The following is a 16150-nucleotide window of genomic DNA, read 5'->3' as shown; positions in this document are numbered from 1 at the left end:
CATTTCAGAAGACATTTTCTTTTTTAAACTATGAGTAAACCAATTGTCTGCGAAAGAAAATAATTAGATTGCAATAGATTTGCTAGAAATACTGCCTCTGTCTGCTGTGAGCCTTTCTATTGGGGGGGGCGGGAGGTTCCTACTGAGGTGAGGGTCCTAAGATATCTTAGAAGACAAAAATGTTGGATCATTTAAAACTTCATTTGAATTTTGAAAAACTGGTACTTCAGTTATTTTTTCACCCATTTCCCCGTAAACATTCTTCTAAGTGAAAAACTCCCATGTACTCTGTCAAGCCCTAAGGTATTCATACGTGTTTGGTGATACTTTGGAGCTTCTTCTACCATGGATATGTAGATTTGCTTTAAAAGTGACAAATTCAAGTCAAAGGCCTTGTGATGCATGCCTGGTGAGGTTGGACTCCTGTCTGCCCTGCAGCTGCACCGGATCCCGCTGTGCTTTGGGGGCTCTATAGTGTTCAAGCCGTTTCATATCAACTGACACAGTCCACTTTCTTCCCAGTCATCTGTCTGCTCCTGTTCCCCACTCCCCTAAACTCCTCTTGACTTCTGAGAGTTTACGTCAATGTACAGATTAAACTTGCAGCTGTACGTACTCATGACTCATGGCTCAGTGTTCACGTTCTCCCTATGAACTGAAAACGATACAGAGCGTGAGCTTGTTGGACACATACAGCAATGCAACATATGAAGCTTGATTCGACAAATCACCATTTATCCCTTCTTGCTTAAAGCTGAAAAAGAAACCGCTTATGTCCTCTGATGAATGATTGTGTTGATGACTTGGTTAATTGTCGAAACAAAACAATAACGGCAGAAACAACAATGAAAACCATAAGTTAGAACTGAGTGGGAACAAAAAGTGGAATTTCCAGAAAGGCCAAACCACTTACAGCATTCAGTAAACACCCTTTGGTTGAACCCCAGCACCTCAGGGTTAGGAATTCACACTTCTGTAAGTAGCTGTTATCAGCTTCCCAGTGTGAGGGTTACTGTCCACATAGGTGAAAGCACTTAGGTGTTAAAACATCATATATCCTATATATCATGATTACACTAGCTTCATCTTGAAAGTGTTAGGGACAGTTCCTTGAAGTTTAAATTGCACAGCCTACCCCTGTGAGTCATCTTCCAGGTGGATATCAAGCCTTTTGGATTTAGGATGGCTGAGAGATGTAGGAGGGAGGGATGGTTGCAGAGGCATCTATACCTTAGTCTGTAGCTTGGTTATCACTCTCAAACTTGGACCATCCCGGGCAAGCCAACTTCTCTAAATCAGTTTCTTTGTCTATGAGAGGGTCATGGATATAGTGGGCAGAGATGGGCTGCCATGACTCAGTCATGCACTGGGTGATCTTTAATGATTACAATAAAATGCTTGCCAAGACTTTCAAACAGCTAAAGTTCCTCTCACTCTCAGCTTCCTTGAATTTTGTTCCTTACTTTCAGTTTAAATTCCTATTCTCCTCCTCTGGTCAGCTTGGTTATTATTTCTGTAACTTCAGAACCAAATCAGCCAGGGAAACGTCAAGAAACTTGCTGAAGTTAAACACACATGAAATATGAAACTGTAGAATAAAATGATCCAGAATGAAGACTAACTCCATAAATGGAGAAAATTAGCTTAAATTAAAAGCCCAAATTGCTGATTTTGCTCTTTTGTGGGCCAGAAAACTTCTGGTGTTTGATTTGCACTATTCAGCAGGAGGCCACCCTTACGCTGGTTCTCTGACACTGTGGTTGTGAATCCTTGGTCATCTTACCCATGGTAGGAACAGAAGAGAGGCTGAGCAGTACTCACAGTGTGCTGGCTGCCCATTACCAGTTTTTAGAACATTCTAGATGTGAACACTCAAACTGATAGAATAATAAAAGACATATTTTATAATCATAGTTTTTAAAAATATGTGTTTATTTAAAAAGAAGATAAGCAAATGATACACTGCATTTTGTATACTGTTTTTAAGGCAAAATGCATTTCTAATTTCATTATAGTCATAGCCATAGAAGCACCAAATTGGCAATTGCATTCAGTAACTGTCGCTTCTGAGAATGCTCATTTGGCAGATTCACATATACATGTTCTATGAATGTTTATGGCTCAGCAGGGTTCCACCACCCTTGAGCCTCAAATAAACACGCAAAGACTTATATTAAGTATGAAACTGTTGGCCGCTAGGACTAGGGCTTTTTATTGGTTATCTCTGTCTTAATTATTAACCCATTACTATGAATCTATGGTCTTGGCCTCTCTTCCTGGGCTCACAAGGTGACTCTGTCTGCTTACATTTACCAGAATTCTCCTCATCTCCTAGCCATGCCTATCTTCCTGCCTCACTGGCCATTGGCCAAGCAGTGCTTTATTCATCAACCAATAAGAGAAACATATAAACAGAAGGACAACCTCCATCATATACACACTGTATTCATATGCACACACGTGGATAGTATAATTATGTTTCCTTGCTTAAAAAAAAGTAAAACAAAAAAATTCCTGTCTGTTTGTCTGAGATCACCCTGTGGATATCAGTAATGCTGAGAACTTAGCACTATGTGCAGCCCAGTCTAACTAACTTGCATTTCTCAAAATGCGTCCTTACAAAACAGCATTGTAATACCATATAAATGACAATTCAATGTCAATGCTTTGGGACTGTGTTTGTGAAAGAATTTATCCTTTTGGCTCATTCTAGATTGTTTAAGTTCAGGTAAATAGAATTGTTACAAGCCAGACCACCTGTAATTAGTAGGTGTGCATGTGCAAATATGATACCACAGTTAGAGTAAGAATGCAAGTATTTATTTTATATTTATTTGTGGGATTTGGAGATGGGGTCTTCCTGGGTAGCCCTGGCTGGCTTGGAATTTAGCATGTAAACTGAAAATGATACCGGCCCCTACCTCCTGGATGCTGGGATCACAGGATTTACTACCATACTTGATCAAGAACTATTCGTAAAATACCAATGTTTAGTTGGCAATGTCACTTTCGTGTGATGTTTTAAAATGTATAAACAAGTATTCAAGCATGGTATTTAATTGAATTTTGCTGTTAAATTGTAATATTGTAGTGTGTTTTAAGAAATTTAGGCTGCATGTGTATTCAAAAAATTCTTTAATATTTGTATGTCTGTGAGTGCCTGCTAGGTAACAGAAAATAATCTCTAGGGGCTTGAACTCCAGTCAGGAACTATACTAACAACGGCAGCTACAGACTGTTACGTCAGTGTCAAAGAACACCTTCTTTTCAAGTGAGATTTGTTTAATGATATGGAATGTTTTCCTTCCTCCTTTAGTTGAAGATTCACAGTTTTTCCGGATATGGTAGTCTGGCCTAGCATCTTTGTAGAACATCCAGCCAGCCCCTCTGGCTTTCAGAGTCTCCATTAGAAGTCACATGTGGTTCTCATGGCCATTCTTTATTGGTTACTTGGGCACATCTTCCCTTGCATCCTTTAGTATCTTTTGTTCTGTCCATTTGGTGTTTTGTTTATGGTGGACTTTGGGGAATTTCTTTTCCGATCCTGTCTGTTTTCTGTTCTGTCTTTGTGTCTTTGGCACCTTGACAGGCATCTCTTTTCTGAGGATGGGGAATCTTTCGCCTACAATTTTGTTAAAAAATACTTTCTGTGCCTTTGACCTGGGTTCTTTCTCCTTTTTTATATCTATTATTCATAGATTTGGTCCTTTCATAGTGTCCCAGATTTCCTAGATGTTTTGTGCCTGGTTTCAGAAAATTTAACATTTCCTTTGACTGAGGGATCTTTCTCCTGCCTTGTCTTCAAGACACGATATCGTCCCTTCCACATCTGTCGACCTATTGGTGAGGTGAGAAAGAAAAGAAAATGTGTAATGTGATAACGGTATTTATTGACTAACAACATAGTTGTTGAACTTGAGCTCCTAACAGGTTCAAACTTTATCATTTTTCAAGTTAGGGGCTTTCTGTTGGTTTCTTTTGTAGCAAAGGCTTTCTTAGATGAGACAGGTGTGACAATGCAGTAGAAATGCCAAGCAGTGTGATGTTTACGTTTACGGACTGAACAGCACAAACCACGCAATCAATAAACTCCAGTTATCATGATGACAGTATTGACAAGTACCACTTCCGAGGGAGACATTGTGTGAGTGGTGTATCTAAGAAACGCTGCCCACGGAATAGCAGAGCTGCATTTTAATGCCCGCCCCCTTCAGCGAATTCCAGAGCTTTAAAAGATGTGGACACGCATTGCGAATTTCTCAGAATTCTACACTTTTCAAAGTTCAGCTAACTATGAAAGCCCCGCCCCCGTTTTTTCTCCCCACAGAACATCTCTTGGAATAAGCATTCCTCTAACCCCATAATTCTTAAATGATTTCTTAAGGAAGCATATACCTATTAATCACAATGCATGCAAGACTCAGGTTGCTTGGTTTTCAACCACTTTAGTTAAACAAAACATGCAAGCTAATTATCAAATATCAGAGTGGAGAATTATCAGATATCAGAGCGGGGGATGTGACTGGTTGTGGTGATGTCAGTCGGGTGACCAGGTTGTTTTAGGAAAAATTATCAAGTGCATCGAAATCAGTGTGTCTCAGAACATTCTAGATGCTCTAGGAAAACAGAGCATAACCTGCAGGTTATAACTTGCAATACTGCAACTGCTGCTCTAGGGTTTTAAATACTTCTGTGTTATCAAAAACCATACACTTCGGCATTGACATATACAAAGGGAAGTTTAGCTTCCATCCTGGACAAAAGGTAGGGATTGCGCTTGAAAAGACACACCAATTGGTTAACATACAAATGTAGACTATCTCTGCATGGAGAGTGTTGTTAAAGAACAGTGGCCCTGTACCTCAGAATGACTCAGGGACTTGCAGGCTTCCTCTACGTCAAAGAACCATGGGGATGATGGGGGCAGGACGTGATGAAATGATGAGAAGATAGGTCTATGACAACGTCTGTTTTGCCTCAAGAATATACACGGATTCATGAGTGGTTCTCTTTGGGACCGAGGTCTTTCCATGTATGCCGTGGTCACAGAGTTCAGTTCAGAGAAACCACATGGTGAGCTTCCTTCCCTTGCTTCCTTCTCTGGGCTTCATAGTCACAAGCCTGCCTGTGTCTGTTCTGTTTTTAGTGTAATGGGACTGTCCGTCCACATGTCTGGAAAACATGCTTCCTTCACTGCAAAAGCCAATGCACAGACAGCTATTTTCTTTCAGTGCTCTTCCGAGTTGATTAACACAGCAAGGCTTGGGTACACTCTGTGATCCAAGCTCCAAACCATCTCCAAAGGTCCGAAATTCCTCAGGGATTTCCCTTCTTGCACAGACTCCTGTGGGTCCCGGGCACACTTGAAGCCATTTTATTAGCCGCAATTCTTTTGGGAGCTCTCATGCACTCTAACTCCCAAACAGGGGACCACCTCAACATTGTCAGTTCCGGAAGCTTCTAAACTACTTAGATTTTGAGCCAAAGTTGATTTCCTCAGAGTTCCATGGTCCTGCCTACAGAGGATAAGTCATTTGCCCCTACTTGAACCCTGGATCAAAACCACGATGCCACACAATTCCACCATGCCGCCATTTCATGCTGTAATTTCTACAGTTTGCACAGTCATCTATCTGTAGGAGTGCCGTTCTTTGCCTACAAGTGTCAGATGTTCGAGGGCAAACACAGCAGCTCACTAATTCCTGCCATGTCTATGGATTCTTGCTTGAGCTCCTGTTACTGGCTGTGATGGCTTCATGTGTATTAGGAAGAATTTCCATCCAGGTGATTAACCTGAAGATCTGGGAGCTTCCTGGGTTTACCACCTAGTCTCTGAGAGTGTTTGATCTGCTAAGTAGCCTCAGACAGTGCTATTAACATAAACTCTCCATTCCTGAAGCTGTCTCTCTCCAGCCATTGCTTTTCCTTTTTTCAATTATTCCAATACCTGCTGCATGCTACGTAGGCCCCAGCCTGTAATGAGCATCTCAGATGTGCTGAGCTCACCAATATCCTCTGGATTCTTACTGTTGTCTCAGGACTCCGTGGCCCTCTGTCCTGTCTGTTTCATCTGTTGCACTGGGATTTTGTGTCTAATGCCTCCTTATGGCAAGGCTTGCGAGTCAGGAATGTATTTTCAAGGTTTGCCATGCCGAGTCTCAGACTGACCCTCTTAGCCTAGGCTGAATTTCTTTCTTTGTATTTTAAAAATTTCATTTTACATTCCAGCTGCGGTCTCCCTAAGCTAAGTTTCTTTAGAGTTGCATATAGCCCTTCTTGCAGAGAAAATCCCCTGCCATTCTCTGAGAGAGGGGGATATAAATAGCCAGGAGAGAACTTCACAGTTCCTTAGTTGAGCCTGGCAGGTACATAGAGTTGTGTGCTGCACATAAGGCAGAAATTGCATTTTTTTAAAAATCCATTTCCATCACATTCTCTTCAGGGAACAGAAGGAGGGAAAAGAAAGAGTGTGACTTTATACTAATTAGAAAAATAGAGGCAAAAAAACAGGACATTTTATGGACACCATTTTTTTCCCTCTTCTCCTTCTACCTGGCAACCCTGTCCTCCCTGCTCCATGTACCTCGAAATCATTTTTTTTCATCTTTCTCTAACTGTGTCTGACCTGACTACAAGTCCAGGATGTGTGTCTGTGTGATCAGAGCTCTTCATGGCTGTCGGAGACTGTCTCTCGTTTGACTTTTTATATTATTATTATTACTTTTGCTATAATATAGAAAACACCTGTTTCGACTCTAGTTCTTCTTTCCTTTCATATTTCCAGTGGCAAATACAATGGACAGGGGTTTGGCAGGACCATGGCATCAGGAATTCAGTTTTCAGTAGAAATATTTTTAAACACCTCTCTCCCTCTCCCTCTTCTTCTCCCTCTCTCTCCCTCCCTCTCTCTCTCTCTCTCTCTCTCTCTCTCTCTCTCTCTCTCTCTCTCTCTCACTCCTTCCCTCTCTCTCTCCCTCACCCTGTCTCTCAAGTTTCCTTTCTTGTCATTCCTCTATGTGTGTTTTTTGTCAGCCAAGATGGTTTTTAACTGTATACTCCAACCAAGTCTCTGCTTTTAGGAGATAGGGATTTTTTTTTCACTCTCCTGATTTAACTAGCAGTAGCTTGCTATGCCTGACCTAAGAATTAGATCTGTCTTTAAAGCACAATGCCTGAATCTGTTTCATTCATTCCTTAAGATCACAATGCCTTTGATACATCTGTATTGGCAGATGCTGGAGCCAAATGTAGGAAAAGCTCCCGATTGTCACTATTGAGTTACCATTGATCCAAAGCTCTGATAGGCAGCCGTGGGGAGCAGAATGCAGAATCTTGAATGCAGAGCCCCGTGGGTTGCTCGCAGTGCCCCCAGGCTTTAGGACACACATGTCCATTTCCAGATGGCAGCTGGTAAGCTCTCTGAGGAGTATGTTATCTAGAGTATATTTTTAATCTGGAGATTGTGCTTTTTATAAATATAGCAAAACAGCATTTAAAAGTGGAACGGCTTTAAAAAAAAAAGAAGGGAGGAAAACAGAAGTTGGGAAAAGCTATACTTCTTTTGGGTTTAAAGGAAGCTAAAATTAGAATATTATGTAAGAATCCGTATGTGATTGTTCCAACAAGAGTCTGGAGCACTTAGGAAGGGGGACACCCCTAACACGTGAGGGACACGGGATGTCTTACCATCGTGATGGCTGAGAGGAGGAGGATGATGATGATGATGATGATGATGATGATGATGATGATGATGATGATGATGGGACTGTGTATTTGAGTTCTGGTGATTTTGAGTTCCGGCAGCAACAGGGAATTGAGAAAGAAGCCAGTGGTCTGTTACACAGCATGGCAGGGCAGGTGGGTTTAGCAATTCCTAACACTGGTGTGCCCTAGGATAAGGTTTTAATGCAGATTTGTTACCTCTGTATCCTACCAATGTGATTTCTGAGGGTTCAAAACTCAATCCAGCAGGTCACTCTGGCAGACACTGAGGGGGTTTTACTGGAAATGGCCCAGGGATGAAATAGTTTATTCTCTGCCTTAACCGTGAACCTCCAGACAGGCTGTGCTAAGTGCCAGGTTAATTACAGAGCCACACACAGTGCAACGTAGAGACCGGCGTTCAGCTTCAGACCCTCCACAGTGGCAGACCTTACAGAAACACAAAGCCATGGTCCTTTTATGTCCATGAATTATGGTCATTCATCAGGTTTCATAGAGTCAGAGTTGCGAAAAGGGATCTCATAGCATCTTAAAACATCCCAGTGGGGGAGGCACCATCTCCCTAAGCATTGACAAATCAAGAAATTAGAGCCTCCTAAAGCTATGACACCAAATGGCAAACTAAGCAGTAGTGGAAAGACTACTTTAAATGCCCCTCCCCGATCATGATTTTGATGACTATCTTATGTACCATCCTAGAACCTCCATCCAGTGACAGATGGAAGCAGAGGCAGACACCCACAGCTAATCACTGAACTGAACTCCTGGAACCCAATGACAGAAAGGGCGGAGCGATGAGCAAAGGGGTCAAGACTGGGCTGGTGAAGCCCAGAGAAACAGCTGACCTGAACAAAGGGGAGCTCTTGAACCCCAGACTGATGGCTGATAGGCCTACATGGGTCTGATCCAGACCGCCTGAATGTGGGTGTCAGTGAGGAGACCTAGGCAATCTATGGGGCCTCGGGTAGTAGATCAGTATTTGTCCCTGGCACACAAATGGACTTTGGGTGCCCATCCCACAATGAGGGATGCTCTCTCAATTTGGACATTTTGGGGAGGGCCTGGGCCCTCCCTGGAATGAAATAACAGACTCTAGAGATCCCCCATGGAAGGCCTCACTCACCCTGGGGAATGGAGTGGGGATTGGGTGGGAGGCTGGCGGGGGGAGCAGGCGTGGAGGGGAGAGAGAGGACACTGGGACTGACATGGGAAGCAAGCCTGTTTCTAATTTAAATATATAATGAAAAAGTGTTCAAATAAAAAGCTAAGCAACCTGACCTGTGCCTTAGACTCTTGCACAGAACACATGAAATATTCTGATACACACTGGTAGCTCATGAAAAGGGAAAGGGAAGTTTTTAGTTAGAACACAGAGATGCTGATAACAAGGAAATCTGGGATGCTGTGCTCCGGGAGTGTCATTCTTGGATGGGGGCCACTGCAAAGAAGTTTCTAGCAAGGCTGTATTTAAACTGAGACCTGGTGGCAGTAAGTTCACTAAACTCAGCTTGCTGTCTCTCTCAAAGGTGGTTCTTGACAGTTGACATCCCTTCAAACATCCAGTGAACTCAGACATCTGCACCACAGTTTTACATAGGGTGATGTTGTAGTTAACTTAGTGAAATCATAGGGGAAAATGTCTCTGTTTATTTACACAGTTAAACATTTACCTACAAAGTGGGCCTCCTTCATTATCTCCCCCACACCTCAGTGCTTTCCTCCTGCCCCGCAAGCCTCATAGGGCTCGGTGGTACAGAGTTCACTGGATTGGTAAGTCTCAAAGGAAGAAAATGAAAAAAAAAGGAAAAAAGCTGACAAAACACAGAGTATCGTGTTAAGGTTGTTAATGTGTTTTTATGAAGAATGAGCCAAAAGTATTCCTAGATGGATAGATAATGACTGGGATCTTCAAAATATGCCCTGGGCAAATTAGTCAGAATTATTCTAAGCTTATCACTTCCAAACATACAAGATTTTAACAAAGGGGAATAATAGGGAATTCTCTAAAAAAATAATTCGCCTTTTGTGTAGGAATGTGCTCAGTTCTCCAGTGACCCTCTCTCCAGATGCCTACAGTTCTTGACTTTTGCATACCAGTGGCTTACAGACAATTGCAGCTCCGTGTGGCTCAGCCAGGGGAAAGCTGGGCAGGTTGGAGACAAGAGCCTTCTCCAAGAACCTTGGCCTCCCTGCTGTCAATCCGCAAAACTCACACTGAGCTTGACCCAGAAAATCCTTTACACAGGAAAAGAGAAAATTTCTTCCTGCCCCCCCTAACTGGCCCCTGCTCTTATGTGCACTTCTTTACTCTTTGGACTTAGAAAGAGCATAAGAAGTTTTAAAAGGATTTAATGCCTGTCTTCACTCTGAGACACTCATTTCAAAAGGGAATTCCAAACTCTGGAAAATGTATAAAAAGTTAGGAAGGAAATGGCCAGTCGTATATTTAAGTCCCAAGGCATGAACCAGTGTGAATGAGATCTGCTGTCAGCTAGTTGCTTCCAGCCTAAACTTCCATCTTATATTGGCATCTTTAAAAACAAACAAAAAATAAACAAACCCTGTGTTGTTTATTTTGCATGTGTGAATGTTTTGGGGGCATGTGCCCCATCTGTGTGTAGTACCTGCAGAGGCCAGAAGAGGGCGGTGGATCCCTGGATGTGAGCCATCATTAACACTTCAGGGACCCAAACCCAGGTCCTCTGCAAAGGCATCCAGTCCATTAATCCCTGAGCTTCTCTAGCCTGTTTTTGCTGTAAAGAACTGGTTATTTATTTAGAGGAAGCATTTTGAACGTTGAAGAGAGTTGAGTTAGATCCCATGATGGTGAAGAGGAATATGGAGAAACAGAAGATCATTTAAAACATATAAAACTCAAAGCAAAATTTATACCCGAACCCTTGCATTATTATATATGTGTGTATATATATATACATATATATATGTATGTATATATATATGAGTTCTGTTCCTGGCTAGTTATCAGGAGCTTACTGTCAAAACACATGCCTGGCACGTGTGGCCCCCTGTCCTTCCCTGACACAGAGGTGGCCCTCTTGAGCCGTGCTTTGCCGGCAACCGAACGCAAGTGGGCAGCCACTTGGTTCTTGGCACTCACGCTTCAGCAATTATCTTAGTAGAGCTTGTATCGCATTTGGGGTAGAGAGTTACAATTCTAGGATTTTAAAGTGTACTGAGTGTTTCCTCTCTGCCTGTGAGTCCCGGGAGTCCTTTCCTGGGCGAGCTTATCATCTTCACACGCTCTTGGTGCTGACAGAGCTGGGGCACTTTTATAGGCTAATGGAAGTGGACGCGCCCGGAAGTGCCAATGTGCATTAGGGAGATGGAAATCCATTCTGCTTCACGGGTGGATTTACTCTTCTCCAGAGATGGAATTTCATTTGCATATTTTATGTCAGTGTACGTGAGTTCACTGGGAGAGGGTTTGAAGTCAAATAGACGACACGATTAAGAGGCAGACATAATAATGGCAAACCTGGCAGCCCGTTGCGAGTTTAGCTTTCCAAAAGAATGTAAGCCTTTGGTATGTTTGGTGATCATGCCTCCTGCACTGTGCAAATGGGTGCCAGGGTACAGGAGACGACTGGAAGGCACGACTTATAATCACCGCGTGCATCACTCATGTATGAGGAAACTTACTGCAGATACGGGGAAGCGGTGAACATGTGGGAGGTGAGTTGTGCAGTTGGGTGACTTTCCTTGCTCTGAACACCTTTCCTGAGTCTGTATGTGTGGTTGCTTATGGGCAAAAGCTTATAATTACTGAAATCGCTAAAGGCATCTCATAGGCCACTACGTTGCCTTTTAAATGGTGGGACTATGCAACCCTGATTTACTCAACATTCACCATGGTCAAGGTTCACAAAACTGCATGGAAAATAACAAGACATCAAAACAATCAGATTCTGCGATTTAAAGGCAGCCCTTTATATTTTTCGGGGAAATTTAGATATACCTAAGGTTTGGGACATGAATTATCGAATTTAAAAACCATTAATCATGTTGATTAGTATGGTCTTGATAATTGTAACTTGCAAGGACAAAGAACAGGTTGTTTTCCTATCTAATGGGCATCTGTGCCGCCAGGATGTGCCGTTAGGCTTAGGCTTGCAGAGTCCTGCAGCTGCCTTCCTGGTTGAGATTGTGTGCAGCTTCTGTCTGAGGAATGCTGGGATATCCTGAATTCACTAGGCCCGTATTGTCTTGCCTGTTTCCCACTCCTCCTTAGTTCTCCACAGGAAACTGGTATCACAGTCCAAGTAAACAGGGCTTAGAAGCACAGCAGCTCGCTGTCCGTACTCAGATCCCTTTCTGTGTCCTGGCATCACCATGCTGTATAATGAATGGTAGCCGCCTTGGCCACCAGGGCTTGACCTGAGAAGAGCAGCCAGTGAGTGAGATTGGCAGGAACTCCCTCATCTCAATCCCCTACACAGAGCCCAGAAGCTAGGAGGAAGATGGTTTGTGAGTGACTTCACACGACCACCATGGAGCCTGTTTCTAGATGCTCCACGGACAGTAGACAATTTGTAAGATCTGTCTTTGTCTCCTTCTTATTAACCAAACAGTGAGCCCTTAGACTCAAGGAACATGGATCTCCAAGGCATTGAACGATTATGGAATCACATTTTTTTCCTAATTATCATACTCTAAATCAAAGCATTATTTATAATTTTTTCTAGGTGTTAAAACATTTTCTTTAAATTTTACCATACTAAGGAGGCTCATGGTATATGTGGATGTCACAACTATCTCCACAAATGCCATGAAACATTTCCATAATGCAGACTTAAAATGCTCCCGGTTATTATAAATTGCTGTCCGGAATCCATATATCTCCTTCTCTTTATTTAATGTGTATATATAAAACATATGCACATATGAAACATGCGTATGTAATGAGCCATTGCATACATGATTATGAGTATAACACACAATGGACAAAGAAAGAGTGGAGAATGGACATCAAGGGTGCTGGGTAAAGCAACCGTTGGTTAACGGGAACCTTGGTCATGCAACGCTCACCTCTGCTTCCCTTCTATCCAGTGACACAGCTATGCCTGATCACACAAGAACCAATAAATGGGAGAAAATATCCCTTTACTTTCTACCCATTATTTTCCAAATCATCGGGCCGTGAACTGACCTGTTAACTTCATGCAAGGGTCTAAAGCTTTACCGGGATAATGATAAGATTTATTTCTAAATGTCAATTATAGGCTTTATGACGATCGTGAATCAGAATAAAACACTCATTCTGGCACTCCCACAGCTCAGTCTTCCTTCGTGTCAAATCGCGACTGGGAAACTCCGCGGGATGCATGGATTTGTTTGTTTGTTTATTTATTTAATTTGTATAGCAGCTTCGTGTCGTTTCTGCACCAGGTTCACAGGAACCAGCCACAAATGAGGGGGAGATCCTTGTGCTCCAGTGAAAATTGAGTCCTCCAGCCAAGCCATCACTGCCCACAGTTAGACTACTCCCTTCCCAGAATCCTATTTTCTACCTCCATTAAAATCACCAAATCTTAGCGTTCAATTTTTTTAACATTAGGGTTCCTTTCCTTGTGTTTCATTTTGTCTGCAACCACTGCCCCCCTGCACCAAGTCCTTGGTTATTTAGCTTTCTAATTAAGTGTCACCTGGGTGCTGTCAGAGAGGCTCTAGTGTCTGTCTGCTGCAAGGTTGAGTGCCGCCACATTGCTTCAACTTGGGTTCAGGCACACAAGTGTTGATATTTACAAGGCAGCCTGCAAAAGTCAATATCATACCCAGCAGAGCAGAACAGCACCCTGGCTGTCAAGCCTGACCTGCCAGCCTGACACTCACGCCGAGGAAGGAACCGCTAACATTTTGATGTGCCGCGTAGGCTGTTACTGGATTCGACAGGGTTTCTGTGCATGTGAGTGTCTGAGTGCAGGCGTGAGATGATCCTGTCTCTGTGCATCGCCGGTGTGTGTGTGTGTGTGTGGTATGTGTGTGTCTCTGTGTGTGTATGTGTGTGCATGTGTATTATGTGTGTGTGCATGTGTGGTGCGTGTGTGTGCACGCACATGTGTCACATGTGTGGTATGTGTGTGCGTGTGTATCGTGTGTGTGTCGTGTGTGTGTGTGGTATGTATGTATGTATAGTGTGTGTGTGTGTGTGTGTGTGCCTGTTTGTGTGTGGATGTGTTTGTGTGTGATGTGTATGTCTGCGATATGTATGTGTGTGTATATAGTATATGTGCATATGTGTATGTGTGGTATGTGGTCTGTGTGTCTGTGTGTGTGTGTGTGAGAGAGAGAGAGAGAGAGAGAGAGAGGAGAGAAAGAGACAGAGACAGAGAGAGAGAGGTGGGGGAGAGGACCTCAAAAACAGCTATTTGAACTCTGCCTTTTCTTAAGTGCTGCTCTCAAACCACTCCATGGGTGGATAACAGGTGGCAACTTCTTCAATATTTTCCTTCACATGCTTTGCAGATTGTGACCCATTAGCAGCCATTACTGCTAGCAAGCCTAGGGACGCGCAGCACTGGACCGTGTCCTTTGCCTTGGCTCAATCAAGGAAGCCACGAGAGATCCGCGGCAAACTCTCTGCTGCCATTTGCAAAGAATAATTAATGGATTGCTGAGTTGCGTTTTTTTTTTATAAGCTGGTTATCGATTTACATTTAAGAGAAGACGATCGATACGGCATCATCGATTAGTAATAAAGCTATGAAATTTTTATATCATTTCCTTGTCCTGTGTGTCTCTGTGACGCTAGCAATTGGCCACCCTGTCCTTCAAGTGCCTGTGGTGGCAGCATTCATTCCAATCATTCATTCAAGCGCCTGTGGCGGCAAGGCAGCATTCCTTCCAAGGCGGGCAACTGGCGCATGCTTTCCCCCTGTGCGTATTTGCTAAACCGCAGGCTCCTGGAGACAGCATGAGCAGTGTGTGGCTAGTGCCTGCTCCTGTCAGCTGGGATCTTCCTCGTTGAGGTGGCACCGGCCGGCCGTAGCAAGGTGGACACTGCTCAGAACTCATGGACGTGACGGGATAGTGTGTACTGGGCAGGTCGACACCAGTCATCCCACAGTTTTAAAGTACCTGGGATGCATTCTTAGGATCCCATAGAAAGTTCCCAAATCTCAAAAAAAAAAGTCATTTCACTAAAACGATCGTATTAGTAATTGATAAAAATGATTTTTAACTATTCCTAATGTAGTTCATCTCCCACATAAAGCAATGGGCAGACAGGGCAGAAAGAGTTTTAGTGCAAGTTCAAATTAATTTTCTTCCAAAGAACCTGAATTATTTTTTTTGCAGATAGTTAAAATCAGCCTGATAATCTTAGAAAAGCTGTGACAAAAAAAAATTAACTAGAAGAGAATAGATTTTTTATTACTGTCCTAATTTAAAAATAAAAAAACCCTTTATTTTAAAAAATCTGTATATTCTCTGCAATGAGGAAAATTGTAGTGTGAATTCTAAAGATGATTTTGGGTTGGCATTTGGGGAAAAGACATGTTCGTTCTTTGTGGACCACATCTTCCATGGAATGGGTCTCCACAGAATCGAGAACTACCACCTCACTCCTCCCTGTTGGCCCTGGAAGCTGGCTCTCCATCCCTGTCGAGGCCCCAGGGAGCTTACAGCTCTGTGCAGGGACTGGGAGCAGTGTTTCTAATAAATTTCCACACTTCCAAAAAGCTGGCGAGTGACCAGTACCTGCTTTTCATTGACTTTCATTTCCATTGTCCAATCCTGGATAGCATGTTATTAATATTTGTATTTTCTTTTATTTCGTCCTTTTAAAAATTTTACGTTAGAAACAAGCTTGCTTCATATGTCAATCCCAGCTCCTTCTCCCTCCTCTCCTCCCCTGCCTCCCCACCAGGTCACCTAACCCCCACCCAATCTCCACTCTGATCACCAGGGAGGGCGAGGCCCTCCATGGTGGATCTCCAGTGACTGTCATTTCATCCAAGGCCAGGGCCTAGGCCCTCCCCCTAGAGTCCAGGCTGAGAGAGCATCCCTCATTGTGGGTTAGGCACTCAAAGTCTATTTGTGTGCCAGGGATAAATACTACCCAATGTCCCATAGATTTCTCAGGCCTCCTCACTATCCACATTCAGGGAATCTGGATCGGTCCCATGCTGGATTCTCAGCCATCAGTCTGGGGTCCAAGAGTTCCCCCTTGTTCTGGTCAGCTGTTCTCTTGGTTAAAGAAGCCCAGTTTTAACCCCTTTGTTCATCGCTCCTCCCTCTCTGTCACTGGATTCCAGGAGTTTAGTTCAGTGTTTAGCTGTGGGTGTCTGCCTCTGTTTCCATCAGTCACTGGATGAAGGTTCTGTTTCCCAGACTCTCTGCCAGTGTGGGATTGTAGGCTGGCACTCCCCTGATGCATGTCTAAAATCCATAAATGAGTGAATACATACCG

The 16150-nt window shown here is 43.2% G+C and overlaps 1 protein-coding gene across 3 annotated transcripts in view; it reads left to right on the top strand.

Moving 5' to 3' along the window:
* The window catches only part of Negr1 (neuronal growth regulator 1), a 727936-nt gene that overhangs the window by 219975 nt on the left and 491811 nt on the right, over positions 1–16150 (top strand). The gene's annotated exons all lie outside the window — the stretch shown is intronic.

The sequence above is a fragment of the Mesocricetus auratus genome, unplaced genomic scaffold (assembly GCF_017639785.1).
Source record: "Mesocricetus auratus isolate SY011 unplaced genomic scaffold, BCM_Maur_2.0 Super-Scaffold_100009, whole genome shotgun sequence".
Taxonomy (NCBI): domain Eukaryota; kingdom Metazoa; phylum Chordata; class Mammalia; order Rodentia; family Cricetidae; genus Mesocricetus; species Mesocricetus auratus.
This window is presented reverse-complemented; position numbering and strand designations above follow the sequence as displayed.